Below are 14,898 nucleotides of genomic sequence, written 5' to 3'. Positions count from 1 at the left end.
GTGTAATTCTTTCAGTATTGGAGTGATGTGGTCGTACTTTCGGGAACAGGTGATAAGTCGGGCAGCGGCGTTCTGAACAGACTGGAGCTTTTTTAGAGCACACTTCGGTACATTGTACAAAAGAGAGTTGCAGTGGTCGAGTTTGGAAGACACAAAAGCATGGATCAGGATCTCGGTGGTTTTCGTAGATAAGAATTTCCTTATCCGGGAGATGTTGCGCAGATGATAAGAGGCTGATTTACAAATAGAACTGATATGCGGAAGCATAGTCATGGTACTATCAAATATCAGTCTTAAAATGAAGTGGAGGCTATATTTCGGCCTAGAAGCTCCAAACCGAGCGTTCAAATATTTTTCCTCTGTCCATCTTACAAAAAACCAAGGCCATCACTAGTTAGTTTAGAGTCCCTGGGACTCAAAAATATCAACCAAGATCTGGGAAACCGAGCCAAAGTTGGTCAAAATCACAATGCGCGTAAGGCGGTCTCGGCTACTCTATCAGTCTTAAAATGAAGTGGGGCTATATTTCGGCCTAGAAGCTCAAGACCGAGCGTTCAAGTAGTTTTCCTCTGTCCATTTCACTCAAAACCAATGCTATCACAAGTTAGTTTAGAGTGCCTGGCGCTGAAAAATATTCCCCAGGATTTGGGAAATCGAGCCAAAGTTGGTGAAACTCACGATACGCGTAAGGCGGTGTCGCCTACTCTATCAGTCTTAAAATGAAGTGAGGCTATATTTCGGCCTAAAAGCTCTAAACCGAGCGTTCAAGTATTTTTCCTCTGTCCATTTTGCTAGAAACCAAGGCCATCACGAGATAGTTTAGAGTCTCTGGGACTGAAAAATATCCCCCAAGTTCCGGGAAATCGAGCCAAAGTTGGTTAAAATAACAATGCACGGAACGAGGTCTCGGCTACTCTATCAGTCTTAAAATGAAGAGGGGCTATGTTTCGGCCTAGAAGGTCGAAACCGAGCGTTCAAATATTTTTCCTCTGCCCATTTCACTGAAAACTAAGGTCATCACTAGTTAGTTTAAAAAAAAAAACCAACGCGATCGCAAAATAGTTTAGAGTCCCTGGGACTGAAAAATATTCCCTAATTTCCTGAAAATCGAGCCAAAGTTGGTCAAAATCACGATGCGCGTAAGGCGGTCTCGGCTACTCTATCAGTCTTAAATTGAAGAAGGGCTGTATTTCGGCCTAGACGCTCGAAGCCGAGCGTTCAAATATTTTTCTCTGTCCATTTCAGAAAAAACTAAGGCCATCACGAGTTAGTTTAGAGAACCTGAGACTGAAAAATATCCCCTAAAATCCGGGAAATGGAGCCAAAGTTGGTCAAAATCACAATGCGCGTAAGGCGGTCTTGGCTACTCTCAGTATTAAAATGAAGTGGGGCTTTATTTCGGCCTAGAAGCTCCAAACCTAGCGTTCAAATATTTTTCTTCTGTTGATTTCGCTAAAAAGCAAGGCCATCAGAAGTTAGTTTAGAGTCCCTGGCACTGCAAAATATCCCCCAAGATCTGGGAAATTGAGTTAAAGTTGGTCAAACTCATGATGCGCGTAAGGCGATCTCGGCTACTCTATCAGTCTTAAAATGAAGTAGGGGTATATTTCGCCCTAGAAGCTCGAAACCGAGCGTTCAAATATTTTTGCTCTGTCCATTTCAGTAAAAGCCAAGGCATCGACGAGTTTGTTTAGAGTCCCTGGGACTGAAAAATATACCCCAAGTTCCGGGAAATGGAGCCAAAGTTGGTCAAAATCACAATGCGCGTAAGGCGGTCTCGGCTACTCGATCAGTGTTAAAATAAAGTGGGGCTATATTTCGGCCGAGAAGCTCGAAACCGAGGTTTCAAATATTTTTCCTCTCTCCATTTCACAAAAAGCCAACGAAATCACGACTTAGTTTATAGGCCCTGGAACTGAAAAATATCCCGCACGTTCCAGGAAATCGAGGCAAATTGTGTCAAAATCACAATGCGCGTAAGGCGGTCTCTGCTACTCTATCAGTCTTAAAATCAAGTGGGGGTATATTTCGGCCTAGAAGCTCGAAACCGAATGTTCACATATTTTTGCTCTGGCCATTTCACTAAAAACCAAGGCCATCACGAGTTAGTTAGTTAGTTTACGTTTCGGGAAATTAAGCCAAAGTTAGTCAAAATCACGATGCGCCTAAGGCGGTCTCGGCTACTCTATCAGTCTTAACATGAAGTGGGGCTATAATTCGCCCTAGGAGCTCGAAGCCAAGCGTTCAAATATTTTTTCCTCTCTCCATTTCACTGAAAACCAAGGCCATCACGAGTTAGTTTAGAGTCCCTGGGGCTAAGAAATATCCATCACGTTGCGGGAAATCGAGCCAAAGTTGGTCAAAATCACGATGGGCTTAAGGCGGTCTCGGCTACTCTATCAGTCTTAAAATGAAGTGGGGCCATATTTCGGCCTACAAGCTCGAAACCGCGCGTTCCAATATTTTTCCTCTGTCCATTTCAGTATAAACCAAGGCAATCACGAGTTAGTTTAGAGTCCGTTGGACTGAAAAATATCCATCACGTTCCGGGAAATCGAGCCAAAATTGCTCAAAATCACGATGCAGTAAGGCGGTCTCAGCTACTCTATCAGTCTTAAAATGCAGTGGGGCTATATTTCGGTCTACAAGCTCAAAACCGAGCCTTCAAATATTTTTCCTCTGTCCATTTCACTAAAAACGAAGGCCATCACGTTTTAGTTTAGAGTCTCTGACACTTAAAAATATCCCACACGTTCCGGGAAATCCAGCCAAAGTTGGTCAAAATCACGATGCGCGTAAGGAGGTTTCGGCTACTCTATCAGTCTTAAAATGAAGTGGGGCTATATTTCGGCCTAGAAGCTGGAAAACGAGCGTTCAAATATTTTTCCTCTCCGAATTTCATTAAAAACACAGGCCATTACGAGTTAGTTTAGAGTCCCTGGGACTGAAAAATATTGCCTACGTTCCGGTAAATCGAGCTAAAGTGTGTCAAAATCACGATACGCGTAAGGCGGTCTCGGCTACTCCATCAGTCTTCAAATAAAGTGGGGCAATAGTTTAGCCTAGAAGCTCGAAACCGAGCGTTTAAATATTTTTCCTCTGTCCATTTCACTAAAAACCAAGGACATCACGAGCTAGGTTAGAGTCCCTGGGACTGAAAAATATCCCCCACGTTCCGGAAATCGACCGAAAGGTGGTCAAAACTTCGAAGCGCGTAAGGCGGTCTCGGCTACTTTATCAGTCTTAAAATGAAGTGGGGCTATATTTCGGCCCAGAAGCTCCAAACCGAGCGTTAAAATACTTTTCCTCTGTCTATTTCACTAAAAACCAAGGCCATCACGAGTTAGTTTAGAGTCCCTGGGACTGAAAAATATCCATCACGTTCCGGGAAATCGAGCCAAAGTTGGTCAAAATCAGGATCAAAATCAGGGCGGTCTCGGCTACTCTATCAGTTTTAAAATGAAGTGGGGCTATATTTAGGCCTAGAAGCTCGAAATCGAGCGTTCAAATATTTTTCCTCTGTCCATTTCACTAAAAACCAAGGCCATGACGATTTAGTTTAGAGTCCCTGGGACTGAAAAATATACCCCAAGCTCCGGGAAATAGAGCTAAGGTTGCTCAAAATCACAATGCGCTTAAGGCGGTGTCGGCTACTCGATCGGTGTTAAAATAAACCGGGGCTATATTTCGGCCTAGAAGCTCGAAACCGAGCGTTCAAATATTTTTCCTCTGTCCATTTCACTAAAAACCAAGGCCATGACGCTTTAGTTTAGAGTCCCTGGGACTTAAAAATATCCCCTAAAATCCGGAAAATGGAGCCAAAGTTGGTCAAAACCACAATGCGCGTAAGGCGGTCTTGGCTACTCTATCAGAATTAAAATGAAGTGTGGCTATATTTCGGCCTAGAAGCTCGAAACCGAACGTTCAAGTATGTTTCCTCTTTCCATTTCACTAAAAACCAAGGCCATCACGAGTTAGTGTAGAGTCCCTGGGACTGAAAAATATCAACCAAGATCTGGGAAATCGAGGCAAAGTTGCTCAAAATCATAATGGGCGTAAGGCGGTCTCGGCTACTCTATCAGTCTTCAAATGAAGTGGGGCTATATTTCGGCCTAGAAGCTCAAGACCGAGCGTTCAAGTAGTTTTCCTCTGTCCATTTCACTCAAAACCAATACTATCACAAGTTAGTTTAGAGTGCCTGGCGCTGAAAAATATTCCCCAGGATTTGGGAAATAGAGCCAAAGTTGGTAAAACTCACGATACGCGTAAGGCGGTGTCGCCTACTCTATCAGTCTTAAAATGAAGTGAGGCTATATTTCGGCCTAAAAGCTCTAAACCGAGCGTTCAGATATTTTTCCTCTGTTCATTTCACTGAAACCCAAAGCCATCACGAGTTAGCTTAGAGACCTTGGGACTGAAAAATATCGATCACGTTCCGGGAAATGGAGCCAAAGTTTGTCAAAAATACGATGCGCGTAAGTCGGTGTTGGCTACTCTATCCGTCTTAAAATGAAGTGGGGCTATATTGCACCGTAGAAGCTCGAAACCGAGCGTTCAAATATTTTTCCTCTGTCCATTTTGCTAGAAACCAAGGCCATCACGAGATAGTTTAGAGTCTCTGGGACTGAAAAATATCCCCCAAGTTCCGGGAAATCGAGCAAAAGTTGGTTAAAATAACAACGCACGGAACGAGGTCTCGGCTACTCTATCAGGCTTAAAATGAAGTGGGGCTATATTTCGGCCTAGAAGCTCGAAACCGAGCGTTCAAGTATTTTTCCTCTTTCCATTTCACTAAAAACCAAGGCCATCACTAGTTAGTTTAGAGTCCCTGGGACTGAAAAATATCAACCAAGATCTGGGAAATCGAGCCAAAGTTGCTCAAAATCACAATGCGCGTAAGGCGGTCTCGGCTACTCTATCAGTCTTCAAATGAAGTGGGGCTATATTTTGGCCTAGAAGCTCAAGACCGAGCGTTCAAGTAGTTTTCCTCTGTCCATTTCACTCAAAACCAATGCTATCACAAGTTAGTTTAGAGTTCCTGGCGCTGAAAAATTTTACCCAAGGTTTAAGAAATCGAGCCAAAGTTGGTAAAACTCACGATACGCGTAAGGCGGTGTCGCCTACTCTATCAGTCTTAAAATGAAGTGAGGCTATATTTCGGCCTAAAAGCTCTAAACCGAGCGTTCAGATATTTTTCCTCTGTTCATTTCACTGAAACCCAATGCCATCACGAGTTAGCTTAGAGTCCGTGAGACTAAAAAATATCGATCACGTTCCGGGATATGGAGCCAAAGTTTGTCAAAAATACGATGCGCGTAAGTCGGTGTTGGCTACTCTATCCGTCTTAAAATGAAGTGGGGCTATATTGCACCCTAGAAGCTCGAAACCGAGCGTTCAAATATTTTTCCTCTGTCCATTTCACTAAAACCCAAGGCCATCACGAGTTAATTTAGAGTCCCTGGGACTGAAAAATATCCCCCAAGTTCCGGGAAATCGAGCCAAAGTTGCTCAAAATTAACGATGGGCTTAAGGCGGTCTCAGCTACGCTATCAGTCTTAAAATGAAGTGGGGCTATATTTCGGCCTACAAGCTCCAAACCGAGCGTTCAAATATTTTTCCTCTTTCCATCTTACAAAAAACCAAGGCCATCAAAAGTTAGTTTAGAGTCCCTAGGACTAAAACATATCCATCACGTTCCGGGAAATAGAGGCAAAGTTGGTCAAAATCACGATGCGCGTAAGTGGGTCTTGGCTACTCTTTCAGTCTTAAAATGAGGTGGGGCTATATTTCGGCCTAGAAGCTCGAAACCGGGCGTTCAAATATTTTTCCTCTCTCCATTTCACTAAAAACCAAGGGCATCACGAGTTAGTTTAAGGTCCCTGGGACTGCAAAATATCCATCAGGTTCCGGGAAATCGAGCCAAAGTTGCTCAAAATCACGATGGGCTTAAGGCGGTCTCGGCTACTTTATCAGTCTTAAAATGAAGTAGGGCTATATTTCGGCCTAGAAGCTCCAAACCGAGCGTTCAAATACTTTTCCTCTGTCTATTTCACTAAAAACCAAGGCCATCACGAGTTAGTTTAGAGTCCCTGCGACTGAAAAATATCCATCACGTTCCGGGAAATGGAGCCAAAGTTGGTCAAAATCAGGATGCGCGTAAGGCGGTCTCGGCTACTCTATCAGTTTTAAAATGAAGTGGGGCTATATTTAGGCCTAGAAGCTCGAAATCGAGCGTTCAAATATTTTTCCTCTGTCCATTTCACTAAAAACCAAGGCCATGACGATTTAGTTTAGAGTCCCTGGGACTGAAAAATATACCCCGAGTTCGGGGAAATGGACCTAAAGTTGCTCAAAATCACAATGCGCTTAAGGCGGTCTCGGCTACTCGATCAGTGTTAAAATAAACCGGGGCTATATTTCGGCCTAGAAGCTCGAAACCGAGCGTTCAAATATTTTTCCTCTGTCCATTTCACTAAAAACCAAGGCCATTACGCTTTAGTTTAGAGTCCCTGGGACTTAAAACTATCCCCTAAAATCCGGAAAATGGAGCCAAAGTTGGTCAAAATCACAATGCGCGTAAGGCGGTCTCGGCTACTCTATAATAAATAATAAATAAATATTTATATAGCGCCTATCCATGCCTGCTCTAGGCGCTATACAATTCGCCAAAATGATCTGAACTAATCTTAATAATTAAAAATGTGCATTTAAGAAAGTAATAGAAAGTAAAAATCGCTAAGAATAATAAGTTTTCTTAAAAAGATGAGTTTTGAGTTTAGATTTAAAAGAACTTAGACTGTCACATGAGCGGATAGAAACAGGTAGACTGTTCCAGAGTTCAGGAGCGGAAACAGCAAAAGCTCGAGAACCATATGTCTTCAGGTGAAAATTCGTGGGGTTAAGAAGTAATAAGTGTGATGATCGGAGGATTCTGGAAGGTTGGTAGTACGCTACTAGATCTTGAATGTAGACAGGAGATTGTTGATGAAGAGCCTTAAAGGTAAGTAACATAATCTTGAATTTAATGCGTTCAGAAATAGGAAGCCAGTGTAATTCTTTCAGTATTGGAGTGATGTGGTCGTACTTTCGGGAACAGGTGATAAGTCGGGCAGCGGCGTTCTGAACAGACTGGAGCTTTTTTAGAGCACACTTCGGTACATTGTACAAAAGAGAGTTGCAGTGGTCGAGTTTGGAAGACACAAAAGCATGGATCAGGATCTCGGTGGTTTTCGTAGATAAGAATTTCCTTATCCGGGAGATGTTGCGCAGATGATAAGAGGCTGATTTACAAATAGAACTGATATGCGGAAGCATAGTCATGGTACTATCAAATATCAGTCTTAAAATGAAGTGGAGGCTATATTTCGGCCTAGAAGCTCGAAACCGAGCGTTCAAGTATTTTTCCTCTTTCCATTTCACTAAAAACCAAGGCCATCACTAGTTAGTTTAGAGTCCCTGGGACTCAAAAATATCAACCAAGATCTGGGAAACCGAGCCAAAGTTGGTCAAAATCACAATGCGCGTAAGGCGGTCTCGGCTACTCTATCAGTCTTAAAATGAAGTGGGGCTATATTTCGGCCTAGAAGCTCAAGACCGAGCGTTCAAGTAGTTTTCCTCTGTCCATTTCACTCAAAACCAATGCTATCACAAGTTAGTTTAGAGTGCCTGGCGCTGAAAAATATTCCCCAGGATTTGGGAAATCGAGCCAAAGTTGGTGAAACTCACGATACGCGTAAGGCGGTGTCGCCTACTCTATCAGTCTTAAAATGAAGTGAGGCTATATTTCGGCCTAAAAGCTCTAAACCGAGCGTTCAAGTATTTTTCCTCTGTCCATTTTGCTAGAAACCAAGGCCATCACGAGATAGTTTAGAGTCTCTGGGACTGAAAAATATCCCCCAAGTTCCGGGAAATCGAGCCAAAGTTGGTTAAAATAACAATGCACGGAACGAGGTCTCGGCTACTCTATCAGTCTTAAAATGAAGAGGGGCTATGTTTCGGCCTAGAAGGTCGAAACCGAGCGTTCAAATATTTTTCCTCTGCCCATTTCACTGAAAACTAAGGTCATCACTAGTTAGTTTAAAAAAAAAAACCAACGCGATCGCAAAATAGTTTAGAGTCCCTGGGACTGAAAAATATTCCCTAATTTCCTGAAAATCGAGCCAAAGTTGGTCAAAATCACGATGCGCGTAAGGCGGTCTCGGCTACTCTATCAGTCTTAAATTGAAGAAGGGCTGTATTTCGGCCTAGACGCTCGAAGCCGAGCGTTCAAATATTTTTCTCTGTCCATTTCAGAAAAAACCAAGGCCATCACGAGTTAGTTTAGAGAACCTGAGACTGAAAAATATCCCCTAAAATCCGGGAAATGGAGCCAAAGTTGGTCAAAATCACAATGCGCGTAAGGCGGTCTTGGCTACTCTCAGTATTAAAATGAAGTGGGGCTTTATTTCGGCCTAGAAGCTCGAAACCGAGCGTTCAAGTATTTTTCCTCTTTCCATTTCACTAAAAACCAATGCTATCACTAGTTAGTTTAGAGTCCCTGGGACTCAAAAATATCAACCAAGATCTGGGAAACCGAGCCAAAGGTGGTCAAAATCACAATGCGCGTAAGGCGGTCTCGGCTACTCTATCAGTCTTCAAATGAAGTGAGGCTATATTTCGGCCTAGAAGCTCAAGACCGAGCGTTCAAGTAGTTTTCTTCTGTCCATTTCACTTAAAACCAGTGCTATCACAAGTTAGTTTAGAGTGCCTGGCGCTGAAAAATATTCCCCAGGATTTGGGAAATAGAGCCAAAGTTGGTAAAACTCACGATACGCGTAAGGCGGTGTCGCCTACTCTATCAGTCTTAAAATGAAGTGAGACTATATTTCGGCCTAAAAGCTCTAAACCGAGCGTTCAGATATTTTTCCTCTGTTCATTTCACTGAAACCCAAGGCCATCACGAGTCAGCTTAGAGTCCCTGGGACTGAAAAATGTCGATCACGTTCCGGGAAATGGAGCCAAAGTTTGTCAAAATTACGATGCGCGTAAGTCGGTGTTGGCTACTCTATCCGTCTTAAAATGAAGTGGGGCTATATTGCAGCCTAGAAGCTCGAAACCGAGCGTTCAAATATTTTTCCTCTGTCCATTTTGCTAGAGACCAAGGCCATCACGAGATAGTTTAGAGTCTCTGGGACTGAAAAATATCCCCCAAGTTCCGGGAAATCGAGCCAAAGTTGGTTAAAATAACAATGCACGGAAGGAGGTCTCGGCTACTCTATCAGTCTTAAAATGAAGAGGGGCTATGTTTCGGCCTAGAAGGTCGAAACCGAGCGTTCAAATATTTTTCCTCTGCCCATTTCACTAAAAACTAAGGCCATCACTAGTTAGTTTAGTGTTCCTGCGACTGAAAAATATCCATCACTTTGCGGGAAGTCGAGCCAAAGTTGGTCAAAATTATGATGCGCGTAAGGCGGTCTCGGCTACTCTATTAGTCTTAAAATGAAGTGGGCTATATTTCGGCCTAGAAGCTCGAAAGCAAGTGTTCAAATATTTTTCCTCTGTCCATTTCACTAGAAATCAACGCCCTTATAAGATATCTTAGAGTCTCTGGGACTGAAAAATGCTCCCAAGTTCATGGAAATCGAGCCAAAGTTGGTAAAACTCACGATACGCGTAAGGCGGTGTCGGCTACTCTATCAGTCCTAAGATGATGTGGGGCTATATTTCGGCCTAGACGCTCGAAGCCGAGCGTTCAAATATTTTTCCTCTGTCCATTTCACTAAAAACCAACGCGATCGCAAAATAGTTTAGAGTCCCTGGGACTGAAAAATATTCCCTAATTTCCTGAAAATCGAGCCAAAGCTGGTCAAAATCACGATGCGCGTAAGGCGGTCTCGGCTACTCTATCAGTCTTAAAATGAAGAAGGGCTGTATTTCGGCCTAGACGCTCGAAACCGAGCTGTCCATTTCAGAAAAAACCAAGGCCATCACGAGTTAGTTTAGAGAACCAGAGACTGAAAAATATCCCCTAAAATCCGGGAAATGGAGCCAAAGTTGGTCAAAATCACAATGCGCGTAAGGCGGTCTTGGCTACTCTCAGTATTAAAATGAAGTGGGGCTTTATTTCGGCCTAGAAGCTCCAAACCTAGCGTTCAAATATTTTTCTTCTGTTCATTTCACTAAAAAGCAAGGCCATCAGAAGTTAGTTTAGAGTCCCTGGCACTGCAAAATATCCCCCAAGATCTGGGAAATTGAGTTAAAGTTGGTCAAACTCATGATGCGCGTAAGGCGATCTCGGCTACTCTATCAGTCTTAAAATGAAGTAGGGGTATATTTCGCCCTAGAAGCTCGAAACCGAGCGTTCAAATATTTTTGCTCTGTCCATTTCAGTAAAAACCAAGGCATCGACGAGTTTGTTTAGAGTCCCTGGGACTGAAAAATATACCCCAAGTTCCGGGAAATGGAGCCAAAGTTGGTCAAAATCACAATGCGCGTAAGGCGGTCTCGGCTACTCGATCAGTGTTAAAATAAAGTGGGGCTATATTTCGGCCTAGAAGCTCGAAACCGAGCGTTCAAATATTTTTTCTCTGTCCATTTCGCTAAAAACCAAGGTCATGACGATTTAGTTTAGCGTCCCCGGGACTGAAAAATATACCCCAAGTTCCGGGAAATGGAACTAAAGTTGGTGAAAGTCACAATGCGCTTAAGGCAGTCTCGGCGACTCGATTAGTGTTAAAATATAGTGGGGCTATATTTCGGCCTAGAAGCTCGAAACCGAGCGTTCAAATATTTTTCCTCTGTCCATTTCACTAACAATCAAGGCCATGACGCTTTAGTTTAGAGTCCCTGGGACTTAAAAATATCCCCTAAAATCCCGGAAATGGAGCCAAAGTTGGTCAAAATCACAATGCGCGTAAGGCGGTCTCGGCTACTCTATCAGTCTTAATATGAAGTGTGGCTATATTTCGGCCTAGAAGCTCAAGAGCGAGCGTTCAAGTAGTTTTCCTCTGTCCATTTCACTCAAAACCAAGGCTTTCACAAGTTAGTTTAGAGTCCCTGGTACTGAAAAATATTCCCCAAGATTTGGGAAATCGAGCCAAAGTTGGTAAAACTCACGATACGCGTAAGGCGGTGTCGGCTACTCTATCAGTCCTAAGATGATGTGGGGCTATATTTCGGCCTAGAAGCTCGAAACCAAGCGTTCAAATATTTTTCCTCTGTCCATTTTACTAAAAACCAAGGCAATCACGAGTTACTTTAGAGTCCCTAGGACTGAAAAATATCTCCCACGTTCCGCGAAATCGAGCCAAAGTTAGTCAAATTCACGATGCGTGTTAGGCGGTCTCGGTTACCCTATCAGTATTAAATGAACTGGGGCTTTATTTTGGTCTAGAAGCTCGAAACCGAGTGTTCAAATATTTTTCCTCTGTCCATTTCACTAAAAACCAAGGCCATCACGAGATAGTTTAGAGTCCCTGGGACTTAAAAATATCCCCCATGTTCCAGGAAATCGAGCCAAAGTTGGTCAAAATCATGATGCGCGTAAGGCGGTCTCGGCTACTCTATCAATCTTAAAATGAAGTGGGGGTATATTTCGGCCTAGAAGCTCAAAACTCAGCGTTCAAATATTTTTCTTCGGTCCCTTTTAATAAAAACCAAGGCCATCACGAGATCATTTAGAGTCCCTGCGACTAAAAAATATCCACCACGTTTCGGGAAATCGAGCCAAAGTTGGTCAAAATTACAATGTGCGTAAACCGGTCTCGGCTAATCTATCAGTCCTAAAATGAAGTGGGGCTATATTTCGGCCTAGAAGCTCGAAACCCAGCGTTAAAATATTTTTCCTCTGTCCATTTTACTAAAAACCAAGGCCATCTCGAGATAGTTTAGAGTCCCTGGGATTGAAAAATATCCATCACGTTTCAGGAAATCGAGCCAAAGTTGGTCAAAATTACGATGTGTGTAAGGCGTTCTGGGCTACTCTATCAGTCTTATAATGATGTGGGGTTATATTTTGGCCTAGAAGCTCGAAACCTAATGTTCAAATATTTTTCCTTTGTCCATTTCACTAAAAACCAAGGCCATCACGAGTTAGTTTAGAGTCCTTGGGAGTTAAAAATATCTCTCACGTGCCGGGAAATTGAGCTAAGGTTTGTCAAAATCACGATGCACGTAAGGTGGTCTCGGCTACTCTATCAGTCTTGAAATGTAGTTTGGCTATATTTCGGCCTAGAAGCTCAATACCGAGCATTCAAATATTTTTCCTCTCTCCATTTCACTAGAAACCAAGGAGATCAAAGGTTAGGTTAGAGTCCCAGGGACTGAAAAATATCCCCAAAGTTCCGGGTAATCGAGCCAAAGGTGGTCAAAATTTCGCTGCGCGTAAGGGGGTCTCGACTGCTCTATGAGTCTTAAAATGAAGTGGCGCTATATTTCGGCCTAGAAGCTCGAAACCCAGCGTTAAAATATTTTTCCTCTGTCCATTTTACTAAAAACCAAGGCCATCTCGAGATAGTTTAGAGTCCCTGGGATTGAAAAATATCCATCACGTTTCAGGAAATCGAGCCAAAGTTGGTCAAAATTACGATGTGTGTAAGGCGTTCTGGGCTACTCTATCAGTCTTATAATGATGTGGGGTTATATTTTGGCCTAGAAGCTCGAAACCTAATGTTCAAATATTTTTCCTTTGTCCATTTCACTAAAAACCAAGGCCATCACGAGTTAGTTTAGAGTCCTTGGGAGTTAAAAATATCTCTCACGTGCCGGGAAATTGAGCTAAGGTTTGTCAAAATCACGATGCACGTAAGGTGGTCTCGGCTACTCTATCAGTCTTGAAATGTAGTTTGGCTATATTTCGGCCTAGAAGCTCAATACCGAGCATTCAAATATTTTTCCTCTCTCCATTTCACTAGAAACCAAGGAGATCAAAGGTTAGGTTAGAGTCCCAGGGACTGAAAAATATCCCCAAAGTTCCGGGTAATCGAGCCAAAGGTGGTCAAAATTTCGCTGCGCGTAAGGGGGTCTCGACTGCTCTATGAGTCTTAAAATGAAGTGGCGCTATATTTCGGCCTAGAAGCTCGAAACGGAGCGTTCAAATATTTTTTCTCTGTCCATTTCACAAAAGACTAAGCCCTTCACGAATAACTTTAGACTCCGTGGGACTGAAAAATATCCATCGCTTGTACGTAATTAAGGCAAAGTTTGTCAAAATCACGATGCGCGTAAGACGGTCTCGGCTACTCAATCAGTCTTAAAATGAAGTGGGGCTATATTTCGGCCTAGAAGCTCGAAACCGAGCGTTCAAATAGTTTTCGTCTCTCCATTTCACTAATAACCAAGGCCATCACGAGTTGATATAGAGTCTCTGACACTGAAAAATATCCCACACGTTCCGGGAAATCCAGCCAAAGTTGGTCAAAATCACGATGCGCGTAAGGAGCTTTCGGCTACTCTATCAGTCTTAAAATGAAGTTTGGCTATATTTCGGCCAAGAAGCTGGAAAACGAGCGTTTAAATATTTTTCCTCTCTCCATTTCAATAAAAACCAAGGCCATTATGAGTTAGTTTAGAGTCCCTGGACTGAAAAATATTTACTACGTTCCGGTAAATCGAGCCAAATTTGGTCAAAATCACGATGCGCGTAAGGGGGTCTCGGTTACTCCATCAATCTTAAAATGAAGTAGCGCTATATTTCGGCCTAGAAGCTCGAAACCGAGCGTTCAAATATTTTTCCTCTGTCCATTTCACTAAAAACCAAGGCTATCACGAGTTAATTTAGAGTCCGTGGGACTGCAAAATATCCATCACGTTCGGGGAAATCGAGCCAAAGTTAGTCAAAATCACAATGCCCGTAAGGCGGTTTCGGCTACTCCATTAGTCTGAAAATGAAGTGGGGCTATATTTCCGCCGAGAAGCTCGAAACCGAGCTTTCAAATATTTTCACTCTCTCCATTTCACAAAAAAACAAGGCCATCACGAGCTAGTTTAGAGTCCTGGGACTGAAAAATATCTCCCAATTTCCCGGAAATCGAGCCAAAGTTGGTCAAAATCACGATGCGCCTAAAGCGGTCTCGGCTTCTCTATCAGTCTTAAAATGAAGGGGGGGGGGGGGGGTATATTTTGGCCTGGAAGCTCGAAACAGAGCGTTCAAATATTTTTCCTCTGTCCATTTCACTAAAAACCAAGGCCATCACGAGTTAGTTTAGAGTCCCTGGGAATGCAAAATATCCCCCAAGTTCCGGGAAATCGAGCCGAAGTAGGTCAAAATCACAATGCGCGTAAAGCGGTCTCGGCTACTCTACCAGTCTTAAAATGACGTGGGGCTATATCTCGGCCTAGATTCTCGAAACCAAGCGTTCAAATATTTTTCCTCTGTCCATTTTACAAAAAACCAAGGCCATGACGAGCTAGTTTAGAGTCCCTAGGACTAAAAAGTATCCGTCACGTTCCGGGAAATAGAGGCAAAGTTGGTCAAAATCACGATGCGCGTAAGGCGGTCTCCGCTACTCTATCAGTGTTAACATGAAGTGGGGCTGAATTTCGGCGGAGAAGCTCGAAACCGAGCGTTCAAATATTTTTGCTCTGTCCATTTTACTAAAAACCAAGGCCATCACGAGTTAGTTTAAAAGTCGATGGGACTAAAAAATATTCCCCAAGTTCCAGGAAATCGAGCCAAAATTTGTCAAAATCCCAATGCGCGTAAGGAGGTTTGGGCTACTCCATCAGTCTTAAAATGAAGTGGGGCTATATTTCGGCCTAGAAGCTGGAAAACGAGCGTTCAAATATTTTTCCTCTCCGAATTTCATTAAAAACACAGGCCATTACGAGTTAGTTTAGAGTCCCTGGGACTGAAAAATATTGCCTACGTTCCGGTAAATCGAGCTAAAGTTTGTCAAAATCACGATTCGCGTAAGGCGGTCT

Source organism: Orbicella faveolata, unplaced genomic scaffold (assembly GCF_042242905.1).
Source record: "Orbicella faveolata isolate gen_17 unplaced genomic scaffold, um_ofav_v1 contig_26, whole genome shotgun sequence".
In the NCBI taxonomy this organism is placed as follows: domain Eukaryota; kingdom Metazoa; phylum Cnidaria; class Anthozoa; order Scleractinia; family Merulinidae; genus Orbicella; species Orbicella faveolata.
The sequence above is the reverse complement of the archived record's forward strand: the minus strand, read 5'-3'. Positions refer to the sequence as shown.